The following is a 7500-nucleotide window of genomic DNA, read 5'->3' on the forward strand; positions in this document are numbered from 1 at the left end:
CATCCGCTTACATGCACGTCATCACCATAGACCGATATTCCTATAGGCGAGACGTATCATAAGCGATATGATGCGAACGCATATAAGTAAAAATTATTTCGTGACTCTAAGAGAATATTGTTTCTTCATGTGTACAAGTAAAAATTATTTCGTGACTCTAAGAGAATTTTGTCGGAATATAAAAATTTTGAAAAATATTTTTTTTTGTGAAATTTCGATAATTTTGAAAATAAAATGGGGTCGTTCACATATTGGGGAACATACAAGTATTTCGTAACGTTTTCTTTGTCATTTTAAAAAAATATTCTTACTAAGCCAACTCATCCGCTTACATGCACGTCATCACCATAGACCGATATTCCTATAGGCGAGACGTATCATAAGCGATATGATGCGAACGCATATAAGTAAAAATTATTTCGTGACTCTAAGAGAATATTGTTTCTTCATGTGTACAAGTAAAAATTATTTCGTGACTCTAAGAGAATTTTGTCGGAATATAAAAATTTTGAAAAATTTTTTTTTTTGTGAAATTTCGATAATTTTGAAAATAAAATGGGGTCGTTCACATATTGGGGAACATACAAGTATTTCGTAACGTTTTTTTTTTTTGATGAGTGTGAAGTTAGCGCTAAAATTCTGAGAGATAAAAATTTTTGAAAATTTTATTTCATATAAACCCCCATTTTCGAACTTCTAAGGGCCTTCCTCATGTCTTCCTCAACGAATTTTTTCCTAAGGGCCTTCCTCATGTCTTCCTCAACGAATTTTGCCATGCTTAATCACACTAATGTTTCTAATTTAGAAAAATTATTTCGTGACTCTAAGAGAATTTATTTTTTCATGTTTATAAGTAAAAACTACCTGTGACTCTAAGAGAATGTATTTTTTCGTGTGTACAAGTAAAAATAATATCAGACTCTAAGAGAATTTTTATTTCTTTTCTAAAAAAAAAAAAATAAAAATATTAAATCCAGTACCATGCGGACCTACATTAAGTTCTGACAATTTACTAACGCCGTTTACCCAAGTCATTTTATAATTGTGACACTAAGAGAAATTCATCTCTATACCAAAAAAAATTTTTTCTTTTATTTTATCATGTATCAACAAAACTTATTCATTCATATCATGTGAATTTGATGATGATGATAAATATAGAGGTTTATTTTGTAAACCATCAAGCAAGGGAAGCCTTAAGAGATCGAATTGGAACAACCCCGCCTGCAATAGAGGTTTTGGGCTCCGAAATATCAATATAGACTACGCAACAGTAAGCACCATGTCTGACATACTGTATGTGTTTTGGTTAGTGTAACATCAGATTTAAAAAATCACAGAACTGTTCTTGACGGATCATCGCGGCCTTAAAACATCAGCAATTATAAGTCGCTATCATACAAGACAAGCAATGTTTTCGTTGCCATTCTTTCAGCCATCCGGCTTCACATGGCGCTTACTTGTACCCCCTCCAGATACCTCGGTTCTCGTAAGCCACATCATTTGATACCAACCATTAGAGGATGTCCCCGGCCAATTTCAGTTGCGCCAGAAAGGATCGAGATTCTGACTCTCCCGACCATCTGACGCTTGCCGCTTGTGCCTCTACACAAGGATGTTATTAATCCTATACCACCTCCTTGGGTCAACCCCATTCCCGATTTCTGCGCGGTCATAATGCTTCACGTAGAAGTCATAAATTGCACAAAGTTCAAATAGCTCCCATAGAGTGCCGCTTGCCGCTTGTGCCTCTACACAAGGATGTTATTAATCCTGTACCACCTCCTTGGGTCAACCCCATTCCCGATTTCTGCGCGGTCATAATGCTTCACGGAAGTGGAGTCATTAACGCCCATCGATTTTAGTCCAGCAGCAGACGATTTGTGGAAGATGCCTTTCCATGTAATAGTGACAGGTAGACACTCGATATTTCGGAAATGGCCGTATCGTTCGATGACTGCATCCTTGACGCCTCTGGTTGTGTATTTGTGCTTCTTGAACTTATATGCCAAGTCGCAACCACTAGACTCCACAACGTGTGGGTCCACCATAATCAAGGTATCATCTTTGATACATAGAAGGTCCGGCTTCCTCACAATGCTTTGACCAGTTCGGTCTACCGCATTTATGCGAGGTTCCCGTCTAACCCTCCAACCACTCTTCTTCAGTTCCGTTTCCAGAACGAAGCATATCTTATCATGTCTTTTGATGCGACCCCAATGTGTCCTTCCGCATCTCTGCACAACATGGTAAGCTGTTTCCACGGCACCCATGCACGACCTACAGGACTTTTCAGCATTTCTGCCACGACAAAGCCGAGCCTTCGTTGGTAGACATCCAATACGGGTTTGGATCATATTAACAAATTCTTTCCCGCTCATGAGACGGGTATCTTTGTCAATCCAAGCCGTAGAGGCTCTAACCTTCGAGCACTCTTTAAGGTCTTTGCCATCCGTGGCATCATGCAGCCTGTTTGCCAAGGTACTGCGAAGATCCTTTCCATCCAGTCCACCATTGACCTTCCGTAGAGAATCTTCGAGCCTACACAACTGACTTTGAACAGACTCATGTTTGAACAAAGCTTCCAGATCGCCATCGCTATTCGTTTCGAGCTTTCTCAACCTTTGGAACTTGAGCAGAGGAATTGTAGCTTCAAGCATGGGCACACCAAGACCACCATCAGACACAGCAGCATGGAAGAATGCTACTGGTATGTCTTTAGGTAGATGAAGCCATTTGCGTACGGCAGCTCGTACCTGTATGTCAAACGACCTTAGTGTCCTGGCATCCACACTTCCCAGTACCCACGAGTGAGTAAACCGAGGAAGCAGGTATACCTTGAGCACTCTCATCCTCTGTTGAGGTTTAAGAAGTGCTTTGCCTAGGCGATCGAGCAATTTGGGTAAAAGCTCTTTTCTCGCCTTATATGCTTTGAAACCGACAAATTCAACTCCCAAGTATTTCCATAAGGTGTCTACGCCAATTTGTGACATTGGTTCTTTTTCACCATTCACTTCGAGGTAGATATGAGGATCAGTAATAACTTTCACCTTTTTATCTTTTCCTGAAGGAACTAGGCTCAGAACTTGACACTTGGCCGGACTGAGAGATAAGCCGATAGAGCGCAGTGCTGTTGTAAAGCGATCAACATTGTGTTGTAGCCCCACACCGGTAGATGATATAAGCAAGGTGTCATCCGCGAACATTAAGGAGTTCACGTTGGTGTTTTCCTTGACACGATATCCAATTTCTCTATTGAGATTCCTTAATGGCCGTTCCATTACAAGATTGAAAAGCAACGGAGATAATGGATTTCCCTGCTTGACGCCTCTTTTGATGAATACATGCCTATTATGACCCCCAAATTGAATGACGGTCGACATGTTTTCGTACTCAAAAGACAGAAAGTCTACAAATGCCGGAGGAGCACCATGAAGAGTAACCTCCCGCAATATTGCTCTGTGGGAGACATTGTCAAATGCCCCTTTGATATCCACAGATGCAATATGCAGTTCCCGCTTCTTCGACCTCGAATCATGGATCAAGGTCTTCAAAGCAAAAAGGTTCTCGGCGCAGCCGTCTACTGGGAGAAAGCCACGTTGCCGCTCATCAAAGTGATGTGATTTCGTCATCCTCTTTGCAAGAATCTTGTAAAACTGTCTCACGACCACTGATTCGATCGTGATAGGTCTAAAATCCTTGGGATCTGTAGAGCCTTCTGTTTTCTTTGCGATCAGAACAGTTCTTCCTTTAGAAAGGAGAGATGGAAACCGTCCCCGAAACTTCACTATCTCATAAAAGGCCAATCTCAATTTCGGGTTCACTCTATTCCAAGAAGTAGGCTTAATCTGATCCAGCCCTGGGGCGGTTCGAGAATTAAGTTTATTTTCAAGGATTTCGCTTTCCCTAATTGGATTCCATATGTCTGCAAGGTCATTTGAAAGACTATGCTCACCGCCGTCTTCTGCCTCTGACGGTGTGGAAAACACTGCTGCAAAATGATCCAACATTTTAACAGGTTCTGCCCTTGCAATCGTTTCTACCGGATCAGACAGTACTTGCATGGCAGCGGCTCTTTCGTCTTTTTTGTATAATGATTGGAGTTTGGTGTATTGTTGACGACGTTTTTGACGCCGGTTAGAGGGTACCGAGGATTGGACCGTTTCGCCTCTAATCCGAGCTCGAACCTCACTAACTTTGTCCCCCGTGGCCGATCTTAGCCACAGCAATAGTTCTTGGTCACTTACTGTGCCGCCTCTGAGGATCCTAGAGACTAAAAGTCTCATATCCTTTGATGCTTTCCCAGGGACGGTGGGAAGCTCATCATGGATCCTTCTTAAGTGAGCCAAAGAACTATTACTACCTCCACGTCGGGTACTTGAGTTCCCAGAACCACTACTAGAAGCAGCGGCTTGTTCCAACAAGTGCCGACGTATCAAGATATCAACCTTCTCCCTATATTGGGTCATCCTGCGACGGCCCGCTATAGAGTGGAAAGTACGATCCTTGAAAAAGTTAGCAAGAATTCGATTTTGATCTTCTTGTGAATCCTCTGGATCCACGCCGAAGGTGTCAATTTCTAGTGTCGCCAATAACCATTCCTCCTCTTCACTCCAACGCTTCCTAGACCGGACAACGTTGATGGTGTCATTATACAAAGACAGGTGAACCATTCTCAGATGTTGAGAAAAGCCGCGCACGGTATATGTCTGCCCTGACTCTGCTCCGCACACATTACATGTCGTTATTAAACGACCCCCTTGATTTGTAATGGTGCAATGAGCCATGACCCCGCTCACAAAAGACCCTAATGAGAGGTCCGATGTAAGCGAAGACCCATGAGTATTATTATGAATATGGACATCGGAGGAATCTCCGTGACCGTAGCCAGCGCCGTACTCATTATTCACGTTAGCTTGCATCATAATAATATCGTTTTTACCCCATCTGTTGACTTAAATGATCCTCCACCTCACACATAGAAGAACACTCTCGTACCAGATCCCGATACTTCGCCCCGCAGACGCCTCACCAGTGACGTTTGACCTACGGAACGCCAGACCCTCCCTTCCATCCTACCGCGGATTTCCAGGCTTCTTCGGGGGATTTTTTGATCCAAAGATTACCGACACTGCTGGCACTTCCCGATACTCTAAGGACCTTTGGAGAAGTTTTGCGGGACATACCGGTTACAAAGGATTACTCAAGTCATAGTAGTTGCTATAAAGTGAGTAACAACTGCCTGTATTCTTGTGACACCATTGAGATATGCGCTAGACTACTCCTGGGTCTGGTAACCAACCTGTGCTCTGTCAGTTCGCCTGCTAAAGTATGCCATACCCAGAATGACATACCCAACAGTTACCAGCCTGGGGACCTATTGGAGGTTGACACGAGCCGCTTGAGTTATGGGCGTTTTACGGAACCATAGCTCTTTCCCAAGAATTGAGCAACTAAATCGCCACATCCGTAACTTGTCACGATTTCTCCGAAGAGATAACTCCCCCCTTTTAGAGAGTCATAGTTACTCCCGCCGTTTACCCGCGCTTGCTTGAATTTCTTCACGTTGACATTCAGAGCACTGGGCAGAAATCACATTGTGTCAACACCCGCGAGGGCCATCACAATGCTTTGTTTTAATTAGACAGTCGGATTCCCTAAACCGTGCCAGTTCTGAATTGACTGTTAAGTGATAACTCACTTATGCGCATACCGCACCGAAGCACAGCATACAAAGTAAAAGCTTAGCATCCGAAGACACCCAGCCCGAATTATCTCAGTCTTCAGAGCCAATCCTTATCCCGAAGTTACGGATCGAATTTGCCGACTTCCCTTACCTACATTGTTCTATCGACTAGAGACTCTTAACCTTGGAGACCTGCTGCGGATTCGGTACAGACTGTTAAGAATTTGCGTAGCCCTTTCATTGATTTTCAAGGTCCAGTAAGAGAGTATCGACACAGCAATTTAATGCCATGCTCTACCAATTTATTACACCATATCTCTCTATGAAAGACTTCCATGGTGAGTACAACTGTAAAACAGAAAAGAAAACTCTTCCGATACCTCCTAATGGCTTCTCAATGAAAGTTTCTCGTTACCGAGATTGTATAATCGATCCGAAGATGATATATACAAACGTATACTTAACAGGTTCCGGAATTGTAACCGGATTCCCTTTCGGTCTTTATATATACAGGAATTGATACTAATTTTTGTATTTAACAATTTATTTTATGTATCATACACATTAGTTCAGGTTTCCCTTAGACCTTAGGACTGACTAACTCGTGTTCAACTGCTGTTGACACGAAAACCTCCTCCACTTCAGCCATCCAAGATCTCATTCGAATATTTGCTACTACCACCAAGATCTGTGCTAATGACGGCTTCATACCAGCTCACGCTAGGTACTTCAACGCACATCATCATACCCTCCTACTCACTAAAATATCAAAATCAAACGACGCGAGGTCGCATGATTAAATTTTATTTTAGCGGTAATGTATAGGCAAACGACTTAAGCGCCATCCATTTTAAGGGCTAATTGCTTCGGCAGGTGAGTTGTTACACACTCCTTAGCGGATGACAACTTCCATGTCCACCGTCCTGCTGTCTTCAGCAATCAACACCTTTCATGGTATCCATGATATGTCGTTTATTTTGGCGCCTTAACATTACGTTTGGTTCATCCCACAGCACCAGTTCTGCTTACCAAAACTTGGCCCACTGAGCACATATTAATCTAACAACCGATACACAAGTGTATCAAGTACAAATGACATCAATCAAGAATGTCATTCAACGTACCCATTTATAGTTTGAGAATAGGTTAAGATCGTTTCGACCCTAATGCCTCTAATCATTCGCTTTACCAGATAAGAATTATTACAAAAATATCTATGCTCCAGCTATCCTGAGGGAAACTTCGGAGGGAACCAGCTACTAGATGGTTCGATTGGTCTTTCGCCCCTATACCCAACTCTGACAATCGATTTGCACGTCAGAATTGCTACGGTCTTCCATCAGGGTTTCCCCTGACTTCAACCTGATCAGGCATAGTTCACCATCTTTCGGGTCACAGCTTGTATGCTCACGGTATATCTTTGTAGTACAAGTACTTACATTAAGATACCCGGGGATGGAAGAATAATACAATTAATACCATTCGTAATCCCATTAACAAGTTAATCTCATTTCGCCTATAGGTTTTAATAATCCCATTGACTTGCATACAAGTTAGACTTCTTGGTCCGTGTTTCAAGACGGGTCCTGATGGTATCCTAAATCTAAAACGTTGCCGATAATGTACACATTATATCCACAAGAGATATCAATCCGAAGATTGTATGCGACATTTAGTCATAATACCATCAGACATCTGTAAGAACACCAGATAGTTTACACGCATTCACATAACAACAAAGCCATGTTACTCGCTAAATGTATAAACTCCTATCCGGGCCTATATACAGATTTTAACTTTTCTAATGGATCGCA

This window comes from Culicoides brevitarsis, unplaced genomic scaffold (genome assembly GCF_036172545.1).
Source record: "Culicoides brevitarsis isolate CSIRO-B50_1 unplaced genomic scaffold, AGI_CSIRO_Cbre_v1 contig_19, whole genome shotgun sequence".
Lineage (NCBI taxonomy): Eukaryota > Metazoa > Arthropoda > Insecta > Diptera > Ceratopogonidae > Culicoides > Culicoides brevitarsis.